This window comes from Lissotriton helveticus, chromosome 1_1, assembly GCF_964261635.1.
Source record: "Lissotriton helveticus chromosome 1_1, aLisHel1.1, whole genome shotgun sequence".
Taxonomy (NCBI): domain Eukaryota; kingdom Metazoa; phylum Chordata; class Amphibia; order Caudata; family Salamandridae; genus Lissotriton; species Lissotriton helveticus.
The window spans coordinates 2,098,078,511-2,098,103,438 of NC_136057.1; the positions used below are offsets into that span (position 1 = coordinate 2,098,078,511).

The 24,928-nt window shown below is 45.9% G+C and overlaps 1 protein-coding gene across 1 annotated transcript in view; it reads left to right on the forward strand.

Annotated features, from left to right (window-relative positions):
- HS2ST1 (heparan sulfate 2-O-sulfotransferase 1) overlaps positions 1-24,928 on the forward strand; it is a 372,958-nt gene that overhangs the window by 71,476 nt on the left and 276,554 nt on the right. The gene's annotated exons all lie outside the window — the stretch shown is intronic.

The window sequence follows — 24,928 nt, forward strand, 5'->3', positions numbered from 1 at the left end:
CTGAAGAGGTGTGTCTTAAGCTGTGTCTTAAATTGGATCAGTGTTAGGGCAGTCCTGATGGATTCAGGGATGTAGTTTCAGATTCTTGGTGCATAAATGGAGAGGGCCTGTTGCCTTGTTTGACTTTTTTTCTTCAGTCTGGTAATGCGCTGGCTGTGAGTGTTCAGAGTGCAACCAGAAATGGTGATCTTGTTGACCGGAAAGACAGAGTTGCTTGTCCTGATGGCTTCGTAGATGGTGAAGCTGCTTTTAAAGATGTGTGGGCTAGCAAGGGGAACCAGTGTAGTTTCATCAGGTTGGGGGGCGGGGTATGGTCTAAAAAAAAAAAAAAAGTTTATTGCATAATTAATTAAAATTATTACATGTGTGATACAAAGTGTGAAATAGCAATTATACAGTTGTTCTTTCTAATATTGCATGCTGCAGAGTGTATTTTAGTTTTCTGAAGTTTGTGCCTTTTGCCTTTAAAAGTATTAAGCCTGACCACTGCCCTCGTCACAGTCCTTTATTTCTGCAAAATTATTATATGTTGTTAAACGTATCATAGGCTATCTTTTGTATATTTTTTTTTTTTGTAAAAGTTTTTTGATACCCTAATTGCAGTCCTTGTACCACTTGTAATTGGGCCACTGGGGACTGCCTACAGGGATGGCCCACTTCTTTGCAATTGCCTTACTGACCACGTATGTTGAAGCAAACCTTTTTGGGGATCTTGATTAGTGCTGCATGGTGTTATATTCAAGGCAGGAGAGTCAAAAAAATAGTCAAACTTCCGGCCCCTCCAATTCTGCAGCTGCAAATTTGCATCTCAGATCTTCTCTCCGCATGGGAAAATATATTGGCACATTTTCACTGCAGGTTTAGAAGGTGTTGTGTCCACACCTCTAAACGTTCTCCTAAATGTAATCTGCACCAACCAGTTCTTGTATCTTCCCCAGTCCAAAACTCCAACATTCCCTGGTCTCCATGTCAACTTGCAGCTGCCACCCGTGACCCGCTGCACAGCACCAAAGGGTTTGCAATGACGTTGGCACCAGAATGTGATAATTGAAAGCTTGGTGTTCCTCTTGTAAAGTTCGTCAAAATTAACTGTTTTCATCATCTTTCGCTTTCAGTGCTCTTGGTTCATTACATATGCATTTTGATGTTCCTCTTTCTATTGCAAGAGCAAATGGAAAACCAGGTTGTTTCAGGAATGCATGGTTTAAGAGGTTTCTATATTTCCACTTAAGCTACATCCTGTTTTCTGAACAAAGGCTTTGTTTACACTTTGTTTACACGGGGTTTATTTATTTATGTTGATTTTTTTCCAGCACTTTTAAATATACTCTTTGCTTTGAAAATTCAGATAATGTCTAACCTGAAGGTTCGAGAGCATCTGGTTAATTCTTCAAACCAAGTTCTCGACATTGAACTATTTTGGCTCCACAACAAAAGAATCATCCCAAAATGTCCATATTTCAAGGAGGCTTTCTTCTCATGCCAAGACTGAACCTTTAAGAAAGGGCTCGCCCCAACGGATTAGTTAGAGGCCACATTTTGTATCATGGGAGAAAGCCTCACATTGTTCATGTTTCCATCTCTTCTTGACTGTAGGGCCATAACTGTTTTTTAAATATGTTTTTTTAACTTTTGAGAACTGGGCATACTATTTGGGGGAATGAGACACCTGTGCCTGCTGTAAGTGGTTTCATTTTGAATTTAAGTGTGTGTGTGTATATAATATATATATATATATATATATATATATATATATATATATATTATTTTTTTTTTCCTGTTTATTGAAGTTTTTAATTTTTGTACAATGCTATTGCAGAGCAAGAAACAGATAGCATATTACAGTTATAGTGGAAAGCATAACAGCATAGAATTATAACAACTTAGTACGATAATCACATAATTTCAGCAATATGGTTTAATCGTAGAGGTTAGTGTGCACCAGTAAGCCCATGGAATATGAGAAACCATAGAGCTGAGCTCCAAAATAGGTTGTATGACCAAGATGTACATACTTGCATAAGTAATGCGACTCCTATATGGCAACCCCTGCAATAAAGAGTACAAAAGGCGGAGCCCCAGTAGAATCCTATCTAATATTGGAAACCAATTCATACATTTTATAAAAGCGGAGCAATAAAACCCAAATAAAATATCAAAACTTTCCCCACGACTTAACTGCCCACCACCATTCGCCCTGTCTGTCAACTCCGTAAGATATTGTGTGTATTGATCACCACCCAGAGACCGTGTACATGAGGGGTGTCATTAGAAATAGAATAAGCATCATCTGTCCACAACTGTTGTCTGCTCATACAGCGCCTCTTCCACTGTGCCAGGGCTGCTGCCCATCGCGGGGGGGGCGATTAGACTGCTAATCAGATAAAATGGTGTCCCAGTAAGTATCACTGGGGTATTTTTGCACCCCGAGGGTGTCTTTCCTATGCAGGGCTTCGCGCTCTGCGAGCGCCCAGTTGAGCATCAAATGCTCCCAAGCTGTGACTTTTGGGAGCTCTGGGGATTTTCATCTACGGGAAATAAGCCGCTTAGCCGCTATGAAGCCCAAATCTAGGTAGCGGTAGGTAGTGTTTCTTCCTCCTACGAAACCAACCCAGGAGGCATACTTGCCACATATGCATCTGTTCATTCAGTGCAGGCAGATAAGCTTTAGGTGATGCTAGTTCAGTATGCATGTAAGCATGGGCAGTACCAAAGCCTGTGCAGTCAGTCAACATGGGAACAGCGTGGGCACCTGCATCCTCCCTGTGATAAACCTGTAGATGTTGGTCCGCTTGAGATAAGCCCTATGTAGTATGTAGAGTTTAGTATGTTTGATTTGGATGTTGCGCGGCACATGTCATGAGCCTTCCAATAAGGTAGTCCATTCCTTCTCAGTGCAAGGGTGCGCTAAATCTGCTTCCCAATCAATCAATCATATCACTTGTATAGCGCGCTACTCACCCGGAAGGGTCTCAAGGCGCTTGGGGGAAGGGGGTCGCTACTGCTCGAACAGCCAGGTCTTGAGTTGTCTCCTGAAGGCGAGGTGGTCCTGGGTCAGCCGAAGGTGGATGGGGAGGGAGTTCCATGTCTTGGCCGCCAGGTAGGAGAAGGATCTGCCTCTGGCGGTGGCTCTTCGGATGCGTGGTACGGCGGCGAGGGCGAGACTAGCGGATCGTAGCTGGCGGGTGGGAGTGTGGAAGGTCAGGCGGTCGTTGAGGTACTTGGGGCCCAGGTTGTGGAGAGACTTATGTGGGTGAGGAGCCTGAACGTGATCCTCTTGTTGACGGGGAGCCAGTGTAGGTTTCTCAGGTGGCCGGAGATGTGGCTGCGTCGAGGGATGTCTAGGATGAGTCGGGCGGAGGCGTTCTGGATGCGTTGTAGTCTTTTCTGTAGCTTGGCTGTGGTTCCGGCGTAGAGGGTGTTTCCGTAGTCCAGCCGGCTGGTGACGAGGGCCTGGGTGACCGTCTTCCTAGTTTCGATCGGGATCCATCGGAAGGCCTTGCGGAGCATGCGGAGGGTGTGAAAGCATGAAGAGGAGACGGCGTTGACTTGTCTGGTCATGGAGAGGGAGGAGTCCAGGATGAAGCCCAGGTTGCGTGCGTGGTCTGTCGGCTTGGGGGCGGTGCCCAGGGCAGGGGGCCACCAGGAGTCGTCCCAGGCGGAGGGTGATGGTCCAAGCATGAGAATTGCAAAAAACACAGTTGATGGACAGAATGTAGAACAATGTCATACATTCACCCCAGTACAAGGATCTGGGCCTAAATCCATCGTTTTTTTGCACTCCACACCACCCTGGGTTAGACACTGGCTATATGCAAATCAGCTCTGACCCTGTGCCTCATGGGAACAGTCCAGTCCGAACTACCAAGCCATGTCTTTCCCAGACCGGAATCAAGCATCCAAGGACCGGTTTCTGGCTATCAGCCTTCATCAGCCTGGATAGCTTGACTCCAGTGGTGTGGAGAGCCTGGGACTCACGAATGAGCATACCAAGCCCACTCGGGGTGAAAATTGCAAAAAACACAGTTGATGGACAGAATGTAGAACAATGTCATACATTCACCCCAGTACAAGGATCTGGGCCTAAATCCATCGTTTTTTTGCACTCCACACCACCCTGGGTTAGACACTCGCTATATGCAAATCAGCTCTGACCCTGTGCCTCATGGGAACAGTCCAGTCCGAACTGCCAAGACATGTCTTTCCCAGACCGGAATCAAGCATAGTTCGGACTGGACTGTTCCCATGAGGCACAGGGTCAGAGCTGATTTGCATATAGCCAGTGTCTAACCCAGGGTGGTGTGGAGTGCAAAAAAACGATGGATTTAGGCCCAGATCCTTGTACTGGGGTGAATGTATGACATTGTTCTACATTCTGTCCATCAACTGTGTTTTTTGCAATTTCACCCCGAGTGGGCTGGGGATGCTCAGACGTGAGTCCCAGGCTCTCCACACCACTGGAGTCAAGCTATCCAGGCTGATGAAGGCTGATAGCCAGAAACCGGTCCTTGGATGCTTGATTCCGGTCTGGGAAAGACGTGGCTTGGTAGTTCGGACTGGACTGTTCCCATGAGGCACAGGGTCAGAGCTGATTTGCATATAGCCAGTGTCTAACCCAGGGTGGTGTGGAAAACGATGGATTTAGGCCCAGATCCTTGTACTGGGGTGAATGTATGACATTGTTCTACATTCTGTCCATCAACTGTGTTTTTTGCAGGTCCAAGGATGAGGGCTTCCGTCTTGTCTGAGTTCAGTTTCAAGCGGCTGTTCTTCATCCACTCGGCGACGTCTTTCATCCCTTCGTGGAGGCTGGTTCTGGCGGTGTCTGGGTCTCTGGTGAGGGAGAGGATCAGCTGGGTGTCGTCGGCGTAGGAGATGATGTTGAGGTTGTGTCGGCGTGCGATGGCTGCGAGGGGTCTCATGTAGACGTTGAAGAGGGTGGGGCTGAGTGATGATCCTTGCGGGACGCCGCAGATGACTTCGGTGGCCTCGGAACGAAACGGGGGGAGGCGGACTCTCTGTGTTCTTCCAGCTAGGAACGAGATGATCCACTTCAGTGCCTTCTCTTGGATGCCGGTGTTGCTGAGGCGCTGGACTAGGGTGCGGTGGCAGACGGTGTCGAACTCGGCGGAGAGGTCCAGGAGGATGAGTGCCGCTGTTTCCCCATTGTCGAGAAGGGCTCGGATGTCGTCGGTGGCTGCGATGAGGGCTGTCTCGGTGCTGTGGTTGGCTCTGAAACCGGACTGCGAGGGGTCGAGGGATCCATTCGTCTCCAGGAAGGCGGCCAGCTGTCTGTTGGCGATCTTCGCGATGACTTTGGCAGGAAAAGGGAGGAGCGAGATGGGGCGGAAGTTCTTGAGGTCGGTGGGGTCCGCTGTTGGTTTCTTCAGGAGGGCGCTGAGCTCGGCATGCTTCCAGCTCTCCGGGAAGGTGGCGGTGTCGAAGGAGGTGTTGATGACGTCTCGGAGTTGGGGTGCGATGGTGGAGTCGGCCTTGTTGAAGATGTGGTGGGGGCAGGGGTCGGTCGGAGATCCGGAGTTGATGGTGTTCATCGTGCGGGCTGTGTCTTCGGTGGTTACTGCGGTCCAGGTGCGGAGGGTGGCAGTGGGGTGCGTTGGTTCGACGGTTGGGTGCGAGGATGGTGTGCCGAAGCTGTTGTGGATGTTGGCAATCTTGCGGTGGAAGAACGAGGCGAGGGAGTCGCAGAGATCTTGTGAAGGGGTGATGTCGTTGTTGCTGGTTCTGGGGTTGGAGAACTCCTTGACGATGCTGAAGAGTTCCTTGCTGTCGTGGGCGTTGTTGTGCAGTCGATCCTTCAGTGATTTCTTCTTGGTGGTGCGGATGAGCTGGTGGTGCTTGCGGGTCGCGTGTTTGAGGGCGGTCATGTTGTCAGTGGTCCGGTCGAGGAGCCAGGCTTTCTCTAGGGTGCGTCAGGTCTTCTTGGAGTCCTTGAGTTCGTCGGTGAACCAGGGGGCCTTCTTGCTTCTGGGTTTGCTGGGGGGGTTCTTCAGTGGTGCGAGGTCATCGGCGCAGGCGGTCAGCTATTGCGTGAAGTTGCGGGCTGCTTCGTTGGGGTCCGGTGTGCTGGCAGGTGGGTTCTGGCTGAGGGAGGCGGTGAGCTGGTCGGCGTTGATCTTGCTCCAGCTCCTGTGAGGAACCTGTTGCGGGTGGTGGTGGGTGGTGGTTTTTCTGAAGCTGAAGTGGACGCAGCTGTGGTCGGTCCAGTGAAGTCCGGTGGAGTGGCTGAAGGCGATGTGCTTGCTGGATGAAAAGATGGGGTCGAGCGTGTGGCCGGCGTAGAGGGTGGGGGTGTTGATCAGTTGCTTGAGTCCGAGGTTGTCCAGCAGGGTGACGGTGTTGCGGTCCTTGTTGTTCTTCAGGTGGAAGTTGAGGTCCCCTAGGAGGATGTAGTCGGCGGAGGGGAGGGCGTGTGGGCTGATGAAGTCCGTGATGTCTTCGCTGAATTGTGTGCATGGTCCCGGGGGTCTGTAGAGGAGGGTTCCTCTGAGGGACGTCTTTGGGTCGGTGTGGATCTGGAAGTGGAGGTGTTCGGCGGCGGTGTAGGTGTCATCGGCGTCGGTCGTGATGCGGATGGTGTTCTTGTGGACGATGGCGATGCCTCCTCCCGTCTGGTTGACGCGGTCCTTCCTGATGATCTTGTATCCATCCGGGATGGCGATGGCGATGTCGGTGGCTGAGGAGGCGTTCATCCATGTTTCAGTGAGGAAGGCGACGTCTGGTGATGTAGTGTCGAGCAGGTTCCAGATTTCGACGGCGTGTCTGTGGACGGAGCGGGTGTTGAGCAGGATGCACTTTAGGTCGCTGCTGGAGTTTGGCTTGACGGGCGCGGTGCATGTTCGGAGGCAGGTGAACTTGCAGGTTTTGCAGGTGAACGGTCCGTGGAAGCGTTTCGGGGCGGCCCGGCAGCAGGCGGGGTTCCGGCCGGCATTGAATGCGTTGAGGGCGGCGGCGTTGTAGGTCTGTCGGGTCGTCTTGCGTCGGTGGGGGCCAGGGGTTCTGGCGCTGGGCGCGGTCCAGACGCAGACGGGCTTACCTTTGGCGCGCCTTCGGCGCACAATCGTCACGCCCGCTGCGCGTGACCGCTGCGCGTATGCGCGGTCGCCATTTATGGCGAAGTGGGAGGGAGGGAGGAGCAGCTGGGAGGCGGGAGCGGGGAGGGCACAGAAGGAAAAGGAGGCGTGGCTGCTAGCACGGCGGCGGGAAGCGGGGAGCGGAGCTGGGCGGGCAGGGGGCAGAGACACAGTAAACAGTACAGGCAATGGAAAAAATAATCAAAACGGTAAATGGGAAATAAAATATAGGTTAGCAAGCTGCAGGGAGACAAAAAAGAGACAAAGGAGACAAAAAGAAAATTAGCACAACACGAAGATACGGCGGGGGCCGAGGCAGGCTCAGCGAGGCTGTGGGCAGCAGCGGGGCGAGTTGCACACGCAACAGCTGGTGGCCGTGCGGCGCGGGGTTGTCCTGAGAACAGGTCACAGCGGTAACCCAAAGGAATGAGCGGAAGAGCAGTGTGGGAGCAGAGCGTACCAGCGTATGAGGTGTCTGCTTCCACCCATTACATGTAGATATTGAATCGTGAGATGCATGGGGAGTTTGGCTGTCCGATCACACCAGCGGTGCCCCAGCATGGCAGTTAATGAGTTGTGAAGCAAAAAGTGACACGCAGGTAGGAAATCCTACTCGGTTAGATTCTCAAATGTTGCCAATGTACCATCCCTGTACAGGTCCCCAAGTGTGTATACATACGACTGCTGCATGCCATGGTGCCTGCTCATCTGTCGATGTGGGCCCCCCACCAGCCTAGGCCTTGACTTGTTCCAGATGAATTTACGGATCTGTTGCTCAAATGTGAAGAAGAATGCAGCAGGTATGTGAATAGGAAGATTAGTCGAAAAATACAAAGGGTGGGACAAAACCACAATTTTTAACAGTGCCACTTTCTCTGCCATCGCCAGAGGCAGTGTGCACCAGAAGGCTTTCTGGGCATGCAATGAGGTTATCGACCGAGTGACATTACCTTAACATTCCAGATGAATTTACGGATCTGTTGCTCAAATGTGAAGAAGAATGCAGCAGGTATGTGAATAGGAAGATTAGTCGAAAAATACAAAGGGTGGGACAAAACCACAATTTTTAACAGTGCCACTTTCTCTGCCATCGCCAGAGGCAGTGTGCACCAGAAGGCTTTCTGTGCATGCAATGAGGTTATCGACCGAGTGACATTACCTTAAAAAATATCAGTCAGGGAGTTGTAAACTCGCACCCCCAAGTATCTGAATGTGCGTTGCTGCCGGTCTAACTATGTCCCACTAAGAACCAAGCATGGATCGGGAACATTGGGGACAAAGGGGACAAGATTCCTTCCAATTAACTCGCAGTCCAGAGATGGATGCAAAATGGGCCAGAGTTTAAGCAATCATGTCATAAATGTTGTTTGTCCTGAACGTACAGCAGCATAACGTCTGACTATAACAATATCGTGTGTATCCCATCCCTCAGAGGGATACACCACTATGCCACCCAGTAGTGCGTTGCCAGTGCCTGGAGTTCAGTTGCCAGTGAAAATGATAGTGGACAGCCCTGTCTAGTCCCCCTGTGTATGGTAATGACACCTGAAAGAAGTGGTCCTGTCTTGACCCTAAATAGGAAGTTGATATATATCCGTTTCACTAAGCGGAGAAAGCAGTTGCCAGCTCTATATTGAGACAGCACAGCAAAGAGATACCCCCACTCCAAGGAGGCAAAGGCATTTTGAATGTCTAAGCCCAGGCATCCAGCACGAGTCTACACATGCTGGGCCTTAGTTATTAATCTCAAGAAGCGACACAAATTCGGGGAGGTGTTGCAAGTGGGGACAAACCTGTTTTGATCTGGGTGAACCAAAGACTGGACCAGAGGTGCAGCCAGTCCGCAAGTATTTTCACCAAGACCATATAATTAGTATTGAGCAGGGCTAGTGGCCTGTAGTAGTGGACAAGTAGGGGGTCTTTGTTGGGTTTAGAAATGACTGTTGCCTATCTCTGGGTGGCAGAGATACAGCCAATGTAGGCTTCTTCGTATATTGTTAACTAATGTTGAGCCAGTTGGGACGAATAAGCCTTGTACAGTTGTAAATGTACAGGAATTTATATAGCGCAAATCACCAAGCGGTTTCTAAGCGCTTGCTTAGGGAACCCGTCCTGGTATTCCCCTGTGAGATAACCCCGGCAGGGTATCCGCAAGGTGAAAGCCAGGCATCCCGCCGCGAGGGGCCGTTGTGGAGATTAAGCAAGCTATTGCCCAGAGTCGCAGAGTGTGAACCCGTGAATCGAGTAGGCACCGGAGCGAGAATTGTCGAGTCCATGGACCTTTTAGGACTCAAGACCCCGCCGAGCCGGGAATTGAACCCTGGTCCCGGGCTGACCTCTGCTTCCAGGTCTGCCTCCTCTAACCAGTGAGCCACACTTCTCTGCCGGTAGACCTTCTGGTCTGTGGGACTTGCCAGTGGGCAAAGCTGTGATTGCATGTTTAATTTTCACCAGGTTAATAGGTCCATTCAGCTCGGTTAGCTGGTCCGCAGTAATGTGGTGGAGGTTCAGGCTGGCAAAAGGGGGTCATAGTCCTCCGGACCTGCGCCTGCAATTGACTGATATGCCTGCATATAGTGTTGCGTGAGCTCTTCATGGATAGCATATTTTGTATAGAGGATGGGACTTGTTTAGGAATGCAGTGCAACTATGAGCTGCTGAGGCTGACCTTGTCAGATAAGCCAGGCCCGCTCTGTCAGTTGTGACATGCTTGCGAGCCGAGTGTGCAGCGTAATTAATGCAGCACAATCTTTTTAACAGCATGATGTGGTCCCTCCGCACTCCTGGCAGCATCATGATTGCTAGCCACCCGAGTCTATAGGTCTAGGAAGGTATGGTTTAACTTAGAAATGTCTGTGTTGAGTAGTTCACTCGTATTCCCTTGCATGCCTAAGACCGTGTCCTCATAGTGTCAACTAGAAGGCATCCCATTCAATGAAGTTAGAGGAGGTTGGTACCAGCGTAATGATCAAAGTAGTCCTCAGTCGCGGACCCCAAAGAAGCTCGGAATGGCGATCTTCCAGCAATGCAGGCTGGAAGCGCCAGGTATGGATGAGGGGTTGACTCGACCGGCCATTGCAGTTGCAAGATTTGGGGGTTGTAATCAAAGTGGCTATGGCCCATGTATTCTACCCATGTATTCTACCCACGTGGAGAAGTATGGCTCACTGGTTAGAGGAGGCAGACCCTGATGCAGAGGTCAGCCCGGGACCAGGGTTCAATTCCCAACGCGGCAGGGTCTTGAGCCCAAAATGTCCACGGACTCGATAATTCTCGCCTCTGTGCCTACTCGAATCATGGGTTCACACTCTGCAGCTCTGGGCAATAGCTTGCGTAATCTCCACTACGGCCCCCCCCCGCGGCGGGATGCTTGGTCTTCACCTTGGGGATGCCCAGTAGGGGTAATCTTGCAGGGAAAGCCAGGACGGGTTCCCAAAGCAAGCGCTAAGAGACCTGTTGGTGATTTGGCGCTATATAAATCGAAATTAACATAACATAACATAACATGATAGAAGGAAGTAGCAATGGCTCCCCTACCAGCCTGTCAATGCAGACATGTATGTTGTGAGGTATGGAGTAAGAGGAAGACACCTTCATATTTGGAATCTGGAACCACCTCAAAATCAACCAGCCGCCACTGTAGGAGCCAATCTGGGGGACACAGTTGTGTGGGGCAGTGGGGAGAGAAGCGATAAAGCTTGGTGTCTAGAACACAGTTAAAATTTCCCCCCGTGAGCCACAATGTAGCACTCATCTTGATAATGTATTTGAGAAAGTGTGGAAGAAGGTGGTCTCTTCTGAGTTCCGGGCATATATAAAGCCTAGAAAGATGGAGCTGCAGTCTAGGTGGTCCGAAATTACAACGTATCGTCTCTGTAGGTCTATAATCATGTCTTATGCTACAAATGGGGTCTCAGGCTTAAGCCATATGAGCACCCCGCAGGCATAGGTGGAATAATTGGTAGCAAACACCTGCCTGTGCTACCGCTGCCACAGCGTGGTGCTATCTGCATGTATGAGTCTCATGTAATAAGGCAATCTGCGTGGAACGGTGCTTCAGGTAGGAGAGTCTGAGTAGTGACACAAAGGCGTTTGTTTGCCCCTCACGTTCCATGTAAGTACATTAAAGTTGGCCATGAATAACTGTGTGGGTCGCTCATAGTTTGGGTGTTGCGCGGGGCAACAAGGTGGATCGGTGTACACTGTGTACAAGGGGAACTAGTGACGGGATTCTGGACAGTAAGAGCTTTGAGTGCCATAACTGAAAACATAGGAAGCAATACCAATAAAACGTAAATACTAATGGAGCAGAGGGACCACGTGTTTTCATCCAAACCGTGTTTCAGCCAAACTCTGCAGGAGTTAACCAGTCATGAAACAAAAAGGAGACTAGGTAGGTACTAGTTGTGTGCAGTCCCCTATGGGCGACCCCTGATCCTCTATAGCAGGCCCCTAATCCTCTAGAGCAGCGCCCAGGGGAGGCCACACTCGCCATGTGCCGGAGAGCACCAAGATCTGTCTGTGTCGCTGAACCGTTGCACACTTTTCATTCGGCCTCGCTTGGGTAGGCAGGCACGCTGCACAACCGACCACTGCAGTCTGTAGCCCCCGATCCCTTACCTCACAGTCCGCAGCAGGGGCTTGCTTGTGGATATTCCGCTGTTCTGCGCCGTCAGCTAGTGGGCCCAGGCCAGCAGCCGCGCATCATGGGCCGCGGGCCCAGCTTCCAGCCCACTCCAATGAAGACACTGCACTGTTTCCACACATTTCACAACAAAGGCCTCTCCCTCAATGACAGTAGGGTGGGCAAGGAACACGGAGAGGGATGTCGGTGGGCGTGAATAATGGACTCCCAGCAGAATAAATGCCGGATAATCTGGGTGAAGGGCAGAACTCTCCTAGAGATGTCCACCATGGTGGCTGCTCAAGCCACACCCCTTAAAGTATGTATTTGATATTGCAGGTATAGATTACACCAAGTCAGTAGTGTCTCCACCTTGAGGTGGTCTCCCGTATATTCCAACATAATTTCCAAGATAACTGTTAAGTAGCGCCTGTTATTCATTACAATCAGACTGTGTTTTAGGAATGGAGGACCATCTGGGTTCAATATGTTCGAGGCAAGTTTCTGGAGGTAACAGCATTGAGTGAACTTCTTTTGTGAGGGTACTGTCACCGTCTGGACTTTTGTACTGTAATAGTTCATAATTTACAGAAAAGGTACAATGCAGAAAAGTCACTTGGGCAGCCATAGACTTTTTCTTTGAATGTCATAAACCAGGGTTTCTTAACCTTTTGACTTCTATGGACCTCCGTCTTTCTCATTACTGGAACCTGCATGTGTTTTCATTTTTAGCTAAAAAATGTCCTTATGAAAGGTAGATATTGTTTAACAACACAACAGTTTGGTTTGATCAGTCTCTGCTGGAGCAGCCTGTAGATTTGAATGTAACTTCTTGGAACACATTGCTACTAAAACTACTTCCTAATTGATTCTACTGACCAAGAAAGCTTTTGTTGGTTTTTAATTTTGCATGTGTGTTTTTGCAAGTTTCGTTTTTTTTGTGGCATATAAATGGCATCTCCCGATAAATACCTGCTCCGAAAGCAGCTGATTATTTAACGAAACCCGTAGCAGTTTCCTTTGGCCCCTGGGATTTTTTTTATAGCCAGACCATTTTTTGTGTGTATTAGTATTACATTGGGTGAGATCATGGACAAGTAAGGCTCCTGTCCGATCTAAATAAGTAACGGCTCTGATGATTAGAAGTGTGGCATATGTATATTTATTTTCTCTTAAATCCTCATTTGTATCTACAATATGGATTAGTCTCTTTACTACTCACTTGCATGGAACCTTGTTGCATCAGCTGAACGTTTTTCACTCTAGTCATTAGGACACAGACACGTAACACAAGCTCCCACACTTTATTGTTGAATAAATCTGTTCACCTCAGGACACCTATTTCTGTGCATTCCAGGCACCCTCAACCTATGTTTCCAGACAGTCCCATGTTTGGAGTCTGCTGGGCATTATTTTTGGGAAGACGACATATTCTACCTAACGGGTTCACCCCTGATAGACTGTGGTATTGACTTGCAAGTGGTTCCCGGACCCTGCTAATGTATGATAATATTTTTAGCAGTATTTTATAATAGGTTCTTTTTAATGACAAACCTAATTATTCTGTAGTTTTGACAGTAGTGCCAGGTTAACTTCGACTAGCCACACAAATGTAGAAGTACACTTGTCAACCCTGTAATCTTTTTATTTCAGGTTCAGCTTATGCATTCAGCTATCTATACATTTTTAAATCCGGTATATTTGCACGATATCTTGTAAACCATTAAAACGGTTAACTTGTTATTTATAGGGGTACTTGCAACAGCCTCCCAATACACCGCTTGAGATTTAGACCATCAATGTATGTCACTGACAGTATGTTTGGAAATGTTTGCAGGCATAATTCATTATACATTCTAGGAGCATTTATGCAAAAAAGATCCTCTGCATATTCATTGCATGTCATTGTTGTACATGATTGAAAGGTGTTAAGCATGCATGATGTATTTTGCTTGCCACACGCTAATCGCATCCTTTAAAAATAAATGGGGTTGTCTGTAAATCTTCTGTAACGCACGCTATGAAATTAAAAAGAATATCAAATGTCCATTTAAGACGTAATAATTTGAATCATTGTTATAGTCTGCTATGCAAAGGTAAAACAATAGCTCGAAGCAATCAACATTGAAAGAACCTAGTCTGATGGCAATGCTCGCTCCAAGTCTACAAATAACACCATGACAAAAAAACTGTGCAAACTTCGGCTTAACCCATGCTTTAATAGCACTCTTTTGATCTATTTGCTTACTCATTCTTTTTTTTTACATTCCTTGTCTTTGTCCCCATCGCTTCCAGGCTATTCCTTGAATTTGCTCACATTTTTGCTGTTGTGAATGTATTTCTCCACCTCACTCTGAATCGTACAATTACCTCTAGGTCTAACCATACATGTCTTCTAAATCATATCCTTGTTGTTAATCTAGTCTGTTTTACTGCTTTAGATTTTATTTTTCTGGAAAATATTTTAGACTGAGTTCTGCTTTTTATTTTCGGTCCTCGCCTTGTATTACAACAATGGAGACTAAGCTCCAGCGAGCATGCGCTGTTTGTAGAGGGATATAGCATTGTGATGATTGCTTAACATTGGATTGATTAGAACAAAGTAGACCCATGGGAGTGTATAGATGTGGGATTTCTAAACTGGTTACAGTTGATGAATGGACGAGTTTTACAAGTTCATCTGATTCAACTGGCGGTGGGGAAAGGAGAAGACCGTGGTTTAACTTTGACAGCACCGGCCAATCAGGATGTTACCCTGTGGAGAGTTGTTTAAAATGTATTTATTTTTACCTCCATCGACTGTACTCCTTTTTGTTTTTTTTTTTCAAACTCTAAGGAAGGAAAAGTTATTCTAGCAAGTGGCTGGCACTGACTTTAGGTAGTAGTCCTGTGTGCAAGGCCCCTCCTTTGGACTTTGTGAGAATATTGTATTGAATTTTCTTTTTTTGTAGATTTATATATTGATAGCGTGCCACTTTATAACTGTTGCAGAATGCGCTTGGATGTAAGTAAGCAGAGATGGCAAAAAAAGCATTAAACCTAAATTGCGTTAACCTGGCAATCCTCATGCTTCAAATAACACATAATATGGGTAGATATGAGGCTGCACATTCAGAAATACCAGAAAATTGAAGCGGTGATGGGGCACTTGTTCTGCCATATTTTGGCTCCCTACTGCCCTGTTCTACAGACAGCTTAGCTGGATGGGCCTGGGGATGTGGAACTGTTATTGATCTGGCAGTTCCATGTGCCATTTATGAATCTGGTTGTATGAAGCCGCTTAATGCTCAATTATTGGTACCAAGATTTTTGTGGTTGTCATATGATGCATGATTGGATCATCTTGTTTTCCCATTGCACGACTTTAAGTTGCCTTTTTTTCAAAAACATATTTAAAGTCATTGCACTATTCTATTGTGCAAAGTGTTGTAGACTTTAAAATTGATTATATTATTACATATCTGTTTACAGATAGTGTGCCGAGAAGCCTTTCTGTAGGGGAAATCTTTTGAGAGTTTGTATGGCAAAAAGCTGCTTGTGTTTACAGTAATAGCATTTCCTTAAATAGCCAGATCCACGTCTGCCCCTTTGTAAGATAAAACATCCACCCGTGCTCTATTTCAACTAGAAGCTGTCTTCAAATTGTAAAATACTGTGTGTTAGTACCCAGCACATTTAGCAATTCAGAAAAGAGATGTTAGTAGTGTAAGTTTCAGAAAATGCACCTAGCCACTTGCTACACTTTGGACCATACGTGTCAACTCCCCTTACAAACTCATGTAGGGTAGTCACAAAATGTGAATTTACACTTATATTTGTAAATGTGGCCCATAATGTATAACTTAATGTTTGACACCTACCTAGTCCCAAGTATTAGGATCTATGTGGCAGGATCTGAAATTTTGTATTTTCACTTTAATGTGTGCAGATGCTTGACTTTAAGTGACCGTATTGCTTGTGGGAGACTGCTCTTCTCACATCACAGAATACTCTAATCTCTAGTAGTTCAATCCGCTGGCCTACTTTAAAATGTGTGCGCAGACCTCTTGTTGGCCAGTGTCTCCATGTGAATTGAAATTGTGACTTGGGAAATAGTCTTCCTAGTGATTGTGCGTTCTTTGAAAGTCAGTTGATCCTCTTTATTCCTTTCCCTATAGTCTTAATTTCCTTCCAAATTTTTCTTTCAAGCAGCGAATGTATGCGCTGTCTCTTTTTGTTTGTCTCGGCCCATGCAGCATCCTGTTTAAAAAAAAAACCACATAAATAAGGATAGAAATGAGGCTCGTTGAAAAGCTTCAATTACTTCATGCATGCATTAGATTTGCCTAGAATAAGTGGGACTCAATGATGGGGTTCACTCTAGCTTGGCATAGCAAGAACAACTTTTGGGTGTTCAGAAACATGCCATGCTTTTTGAGGTCTGTAGGAAAGCCACTTTGGCAAGCCACATGTACTTTTCATGATTTTCTTAGGTGCATCCTCCTCTGAACAGTAACAAACCACAAATATAAGGCATATATCAGTCGATGGGTAATGATATACTTCCTTAAATAACAAGCATTGGCAAAGCCAATAAGCCTTGCCTCTGTAAGAGCTTTTGATTTTGCCAGTGTCATTAGCCATGTACAATATTGCGACTGCTGTGCAACATGGTTAAAACATATTTTTTAAAAGTGCTATGACTCATCACGACAATGGGAGGTAACAAGCAACAACAGAAGAAGAAAGAAAAAAAGTAGCACCCGAATCACAGCATGAGCAGTGGAGGAGCACTATTCAAAATGAAGCAATCAGTACTTGGTCTGTGCTTCACGGAAGGCAGAAATATAAGAAGAGGAAGTTAAATCAACGCATGCTAGCCAATTAGAAGGCTGCAAATAAGAGTGACAATAAAGCCAACTAATGGTAAGCAGTGGGTGTGCCCTATGACTTTTTAGTAAACAAAATGTCTTACAAGCAACAGCGCATGTGCGCTTTCAGGTGAGACTTAAAAATGGAGTGTAAATGAAACGAAAATCTTTAATCACAAATTTCACAGCTGTTAAACTGCAGAAAATAACACTTTTTCAAATTTTAATTCAATAAACATGAATAGAAAAAAAATATTCGTTTCTGAATTGAAAGCTTGGAATGTTAGGCTGCCTTGTTTTTTTACTCTGAGTTATTTTGGATCTGCTGGTCGCTGATAAGCAAAGAGGATGGGGAAATGCCTTCAAAGTAAATTTTTCATATTTTGAATGTAATACACTGGTACACAAGAAGCCAGTGGCATTTGAGGCTGTGATAGCATTTAAAGGAGCCATTGTACTTGTAATTGCATTTATATAGTGCTTACTACCCCAGTTGATGCGTTGAATCACTTTTCGGCAAGTAGCACGCTACTCAGAAACCCAAAGGACTACTGGTGGATTAGAATAGGGAAATAAAAGTGGTAAATTGGAGCAGTGGACATGTGAGTCTGTTAGTTCGATTAAACAGGATGAAGGAGGGCTAGAGGAGAGAGGAGTCTAGAAAGTGTTATATTGAGAGATCATAATCTGGCCACTGGATTTATGCGATTGTGCGTCCATGACGATTTTTGCACAGTTATAGATTTGCCCTATTTGACACATAATCCATCATCTGCCGCATAATTTTCGGATTTTAACAACTCTTTTATACTAAAAATGCAGTGGCGCATGGTGCTGTGCAGTGGAAACCCTTTGCAAATCTGGACTGGTCACCTTTCTGTTGCTTATTGATATATTTGGATTATAAATCGATACTAGTGAGGTGCAGCCAATGCCCAGAAATTATTACCAAGTTTGAGAATAACAAAATAATTATTAACTATTACGAAATGTACTGCAGTATTCGACTAATTTTGTGCTTCTTGCCGCATAATTTACGTAACCCTGACGCATGATTAGGCCCTCTCCTGCCGCATAGTTCCAGCGACCCTGATCATCGTAGTAAAATGAGTTTTGGGTTGAGTCAAGGAGGGATAGAGGATGGAAGAGTCAAGAAAGGGTTATTGGGGAGATCACAGCAGTAGAATGAGATTTCGGCTGGGTCAGGTTGGAGGTAGAGGATATTTTGAAAGAGGTATAGGATGAGATCAAGTAGTGCGTTGGAGAGAGTGTAAGGCTTTTTTCTTCCAGTAGGAATATAAATATGCAGATAAATAACCATGGATAGCTAGTTAGAAACTCAAACTTTCAGGTGTTGTTGTACGTAATTTATTTGTGTATTTTTATAATTTTAGTTGTATTTTTATATTTTCCTCAATATTTGAATAACAAAACACTTATAGATACAATTGTTATGCTCATAGTTATATATTATGATAGATAAAATAAAAATGGCACTCAAAAGCATGTAATGAAATAACGTATGTGAAAATTATGCAGTAATCTATATGCATGTTAAGCATAAAAATATGTGCATGTGTGTGTGTGTGTGTGTGTGTGTGTGTGTGTGTGTGTGTGTGTGTGTGTGTGTAATTATTATCTTTTTTCTTACCATAAGTGAAATAGAACAACTTACCTTCGGTACTGCCTTATCTGGCAGATATTTTTATCTAGCACCAGACTCGCCACTTCAGAACCATTGTACAGAAAGTCAAACCAACTAAAAGCTCATTAATACAATCAGTGCTGAAAACAATATTGTTCTGAAAAGTAGAGCTAAAAGTATTGCTTCTGATGGATGTTGCTCTCTGCAGATACAGATTCGTCACATTTTGAATATCCCTATGCACCAACCAGACTGTATCTAAAAAATTCTGCAGTAGTTCTCCTGTGCTTGTAGGTGGTGATGGCTCCGTCTCTGCACTGGTTACTGCTGGACTTTATTTTACTGGAGCTGAGGTAACGGGTTTTTAGGAACCCGCTGGTGTCAGGGGATAACACCCGAAGACCTCTGAGTTCCCTTGTTCCGGACCACAGAAACACGTAGTCTTCTAGTCGCAGTCAAAGATCTAGTTTTATTGGTAGCTACCAAGTAACACGTGTCCCAGAAGTACACCACACAGAGAGTAGGTTCTTGGGAGACTGTTCGTTTTTACAGAACCAGCCGTCTCCTTATATATCAAATATATGGCTTCAAGCAAGAATTCTTGAGTTTATGGTATGGCAACACACATATTTCTACAACAATACAAATAGCGAAGTCATGTAAGCAAGCCCATATTTTAGATGTCCAGTTTGCTGATAGATTACCCAGTTGGATCGGGAACTCCCATCAGCTATAGATGAACCACCAATAAAGGAAGGTACAACCCAGCCATAAAAAGGGCCATAAACAAGATACGGGGGACAGGTGCGTGTTTGAAGGAAACATGGGCTGTATGTAGTGAATGGTTCGTGGAATGTTATGCGTAGATGCTATCGTATTCGGCCACTGGGCGAGGAGCTGCCTAAACAGGTTTGGCCGAAGACAGTGGAGTCAGTTGGGACAGGTCAGGGGAAAGTCACGAAAGGTGGACGTGTCTATTTGGATCAAGCTCGACCTTTAATTGACTTATCATGAGGGCAAGATGCAAGATGGATGCCGTTCACAAAATGGAGTTTAAGGGATGGGACGGAAACTGTGATTTAGGGGTGTTAGCAACCCTCGATTGTAACGCAAATACATAGGAATGATGTCCTACTCATTATCGGTTCGTAGACACCAAAATCGTCTCGGTACGTTGAGGTTTCGTGACACGGGTATTGGACCTCGATATCGGGAAAACCACAGGGTCCGGATTTTGGGAACCACAGAGCCATGTAGACACCCTGGTTCTCTGATGTTGGTTCCCTTCTTTTCATGCCCTTTGACTCGGATCCGACGCTGGTTTCTAGGAGATTTTCACAGAAATTCCAAATATTTTTGCAGTTCTGAGAAATATCATCTCCAAAACTGGCAAGATATATATCATTCTGCTCCTGTCATGAGTAAATGTTCTTGTCAGACCTCCAGTAGGTCTGCTTGTTGTGCATGGGGCCAAGCTCAGATCCAAGCCATGCGAACAGTGTGAAGTCCTACATAAAAAAGCCATCAAGGACTAGGAGGCGTAGTGTTTATGACGTGGGTATTCGATGAGCGCTGGGCTCTGCATTAGGTGCATTTCAGATCTAGGTTGACATCTCACTTGTCGCCCTCTTCCAAGTCATCTAGCAACAAGAAAAAGAAGCTAAAGAAGAGGTGCAGACAGTGGCGTAACGATAATTGAGGGGGCCCCCCTGCCAGGTAGGTGGAGGGGCCCCCGGACTCTTTTAGGAGCTTTCAGGCCGAAGTGCAGTGCTGAGGGGGCCCCCTTGAGCTTGAGGCTCCCCCCACACTGCGGGGGATGCAGGGGCCTGTGTTACGCCCCTGGGTGCAGACTGTCTAGATGGCAGTCTCGCTTCAGAGGTGGGTCTCTTCCAGCAGAGTCTTAAGTTGGAATTGGTGCACATGATCCCTACTGAAAAACCAGTGGCAATCTCAGTTCTGAATCCAGTTCACGCCATGATCCCGGGCGTCCTATTGGCATATCTAGTGTTCCTGGTGCTATCTTTTGCATTTGCTCAAGTGATGATGGCCCTGTCTTGCAGCACAGTGGTTCCCTCTTGTGCGCGTCTGAACCCAATGGATCCGATGAGACCCCCACTGGGACATCACTGTCTGGAACTAACTCTGTGCCTGTTGACCGTAGACGCCCAGGGCATGCTGCCACACTGGCTGGGGCCTCACCATCACCCTAGTCCCCACCAGTAGTCTCTTCAGGGATGCTGACAGGAGCATCTGCTCCACCTTCTCTCTCTAGACCTCATACTAAAGCCATCCTTATGCACTCAAGGTGTCAAGCTCAAAGACTGAAAGAGGAAATCCATGTACAGAGATGATGCTCAGTCCAATAAGGAATAATGGCAAAAGTTAGACCTGTTTGGGTCAGCCTCTGACCAAATTCAAGTGCCACAGATAATACTACGTAACTATGATGGCAGTGAGGCAGCTGATTTGCTCCCTCCTGCAGATACTGAGATAGCAGACTACTTTGCCATTACAAACACTAGTGTCCTTGACCCCTCTCAGGAAGGAGAGATGGAATGTCGGTAGAGGCTGTTGATGCAGGGGTGGGCTTATTTACTACCATGGTAAAGAAGGCTGCAGAGGTACTGGAGTTACTCCTTCCAGTGATGGAGGCCTAGTGAAGTCTCTGAACAGAGATCCTTCAACCAGTCGCGTATCCTCGCGCGATTGCTTTCCTTTTAGCAAAGCACTTATGGAACCCATCATAGCGACCTGAGGTATGCCTAGTCCTGGCCAACTTCTGAGTATTGTTTTTTTTAACGAAGCTACAATTACCCGGTATATTTAAAGTGGAAACAAATCACCCCTAAGGGTCTCAAGGCGCTGGGGGCAGTCTGGAAGAGTAAGCAAGCTATTGCCCAGTCACATGGTGCTGGGCTGAACTGTCCCCTGAGCTGGAGATTGAACCGTGGGCCCTGTTCTCTGGAGTCCGCTGCCCTGGCCGCTGCGCCTAACCCTATATATCCCCATGATTCGAAGGGTCTGTCAGACGTAACAGTATATTTCTTTTAGATATCTGTAATCATGCCAATAAATTACAAATGAAAAAGTTTTCACCAATGGCAATACATTTTTTATTTATTTTTATATATATATATATATATATATATATATATATATATATATATATATATATATATATATATATATATATATATATATATATATACACTACTATAATAAAGCAAGAACTTTCAGGCTTTGAGGCGGGTAAACTCGGGAACCACAGCGCCAATCTACACACACAATACACCGTTGAAATAGTCAGGGTGTGTAGATGGTTATAGGCTATATACATTTTAAAAATAAACGTTATTTAAAAAGTTATATTAAAAAAAAAGTAGTCCCTCCAAAGTAGCGCCGGCCGCGACGTGCGTCCTGACATCAGGAGGAGCGGCTTACAGCGCGGGGAGGAGCAGTGACGATCAGCGCGGGGAGCAGCAGACATGAGCGGCGATCGGAGGGCAAGCAGTGAGGAGCGGCGGCGGGGAGGAGCGCTGAGCGGCGGATGAGGTAGGGTGAAAGCGGAGGCAGAGAGGAGCGGTGAGCGAGCCACAGGAAAAAGAAACGTGTGCAGGTAAGTGGAGCGGGTAGCAAACAGCCCATTACAGGAGGAAAAAGCGGCGCCGGGGACGTGGGCAGTGAGGAGAGTGCAGGTTAAGAAACGTGTGCAGGGCGCCAGCGGCCGCGGAAAAAGAAACTTGGAGCGGGTAGCAAGCGCCCATTAGAGGAGGAAAAAGTGGCGGCGGGGACGTGGGCTGTGAGGAGCGTGCAGGTTAAGAAACATGTGCAGGGCGCCAGCGGCCGTGGAAAAAGAAACGTGGAGCGGGTAGCAAACAGCCCATTACAGGAGGAAAAAGTCACAGTAACGTCTGCAGGTGACAAAAAGTGACGTGGGCAGTGAGGAGCGTGCAGGTTAACAAACGTGTGCAGGTTACAAAAGCCTCCAAAAGTAAACATACAGCCATAATACTGCACTACCTCACTCTGACATCCACTGCAACAACCTTAATGAGGTAAAAGCCAGATCGGCGAGCGGATCCAGTTTACAGCATGCCTGTCGATTCACGCCGGACGCGTTTCGTGCTCATTGCACTCTTCATCGGCGCGATAGTCATTTTGGCATAGAGGCCACACCTCCCACTTAAAGATATGAGACCTCCAATGGGCCACTCGAATGAGTCTGCGTTGATTTGTGGGTCTTGTAGTGTGTGCTTCAGTTATGTGCCGCTGTCTGAGCTGTTTCAAGCCCACCAATGGGCCTCCACTCGCACATCCGGCTTGTCAATCCTCCATGGATGCCTCCACATTGAAACTCCGTGATTCGGAGCTCCGTGGTCCCAAATTTCCGGGCCACGGAGCTCCGAATCACGGAGTTTCAATGTATATATATAATTTTTGTGTTCAACAGTGTCTTTGGAAAGGTCTTGCAGGCCCTTGAGAAATAATCCGTTGCTGAATTCCGAATTGTGTACTTTTGAGAAACGCATAGCTTTCTGGGACTGCATGTATGTTTCAAACTGGTTTCCATCGCAAATTGCAAGTAGTTGAAATCACAGACCTAGGGAAAATGGGCTAACTAGAAAACTGTAAAATCTGTGGTAAAAATTTTTTTTTTTTTTTTAAATACAACTCTGTTCCTGAAAGCTAGGAAGATGGTGATCCTAGAACAGTAAACCTATCATTGATGCCACAAAATATATGCTTTCTTGCACCGCACTTCCCAATGCAAAGTATAGATATATTTTGGCTATTTTCATCATTCCTTTCAGGGAATCTACAATCCCTGGATACCTTTATGATTCACCAGGAAGTTGAAAAAAAGGACACAAATTCGGCATTGGAAAAGTTATGTGGAAAAACATTTTGAAGGCGTAAGCGCACAGTATACCACATATCATAAAAAAGAACTTCACATCGGTGGTAGAGAAGCATCAGCAGTTAAAGATTTAAACTTAAACTCTGCAGAGAGGAATTTTGTAACATGGAATCTCAATTTACTGTAGAAAGCAAGGGTTTTATTGGTGGTTATCCCCTCTGTCAAAGCATGGGGATAGGAGATTTGCATGTAGTAATCCCTGTTTGGCTCTTTTAGGAGACTACTCATTTGCTTTGCTAATTGTGATGTTGGTTACATTGCTTATTTTGGGATTTTATTCCTCATATTTGCCTTGTTGGAAAGCTTACGCTCAATACAGTAGGCCTGAGTTGGTTATGGTGACAACCGAATGACAAATAATGCAGCCCTGAGTGGTGCACTGGTAAAAGTTCCGTCAAAGCCATAGCCCTGACATTTCTATTATAAACCATTAAGACAAAGGCAGTAGGCTTGCCTTATTTATTGTGAAAATCATTTGATAAAGCCAATAGGCCTTTACCGGTGGATTGTTCTAATTCTGTTTTATAGGGCGTAGACTAGTAATCAGTGAGATTTACTATAACGAAATACCCTAGTAAGCTAGAGTTTTGCTATTCATCACCTCCTGTGACAGCCCACTGGGTAGAAGCTCCTCATTGTGATAATTCTTGAGAGAGGATGGTTATTGTTTTGCCAACTGTATAATATTGTACGTATTTGTAATTTTATGTTTTGTATACATAATGGTTGCTAACAAATTCACCCTCATTATGCCTTTTTTTGGCTGTGATCTCAAACCAGTGGGAGGTTTGTTGGTCAAATTTGGAAAAATTATGCCAGATGCCAGTTTTTATCTGTTTATTATGAATAGATATGAGAAAGCCAGTATGCTTGCTTATTGTGAAGAGCAGGTGTTAAAGGGCTTTTAACTCTAGATTGTTATTACACTGCGGTCAGAGCTTGCAGACTGATATTTTGTTAAATGGAACCCCAGATTACCATAAAAGGCAAAGGTTTTGATGTTTGTGTCTTTCCCGAAAAACCGTAGGGTAAGAACATTTGTAAAGTGACAATCCTTTATTGGGCCCTTTCAGGAGGGATTCTATATAGTTTTGACAACTGCACTGTTGTGCATATTTTATTTTCATCACTGCCTTCTAGGAAAGCTGATACTCAATACTGTAGGTCTGATCTGGTTATGATTACAATGATGAAGGCTAAAGGCCCAATTGGAACACTGGGAAAAGGGATGCCAGACGCCATAGTTCTGCTATTTTTACAAAGGTTACCACAGAGACAATAGGCTTTATTTGGTTATTGTGAAATAAATATGTTAAAGTCAGCAAGCCTTTAAAGGTGGATTGTTATTGTACCCTATTAAACCTGCAAACATATATTTTGTTAAATTAAAAATCACAGATTTACATTTTGAAGGCTAGCGTTTTGTTGTTGATAACCCCATCTGATAAACCCTAGTAGGTGTGAGATTTGCGCTGTAATTAGAATTTCTTCAGCAGGACTGGCAGGCTTGCTTGACTGCGAGGATCTTGTAATAAAAATACATTACATGTTTTCGTTGGAAAAAAAAGGGGGTACTGAAAGTAATCCAATCAGAAAAATACGGTCACTCACATACCAGTAGAGCCAATGGCCGAAGACCTCTTGCATCCATGATGATATTCAGCATGAGGCAATGGGTCAACCACTTCAGACATTGGCTCTATTGCTCCAAGAGCAACAGCTTTTTCTCTGATCACATGCACTTACTCCTGAAAACGAGTGAGCTTCAGTGCCAGCACCGTTGGGTCAGTCCTTCAGTTT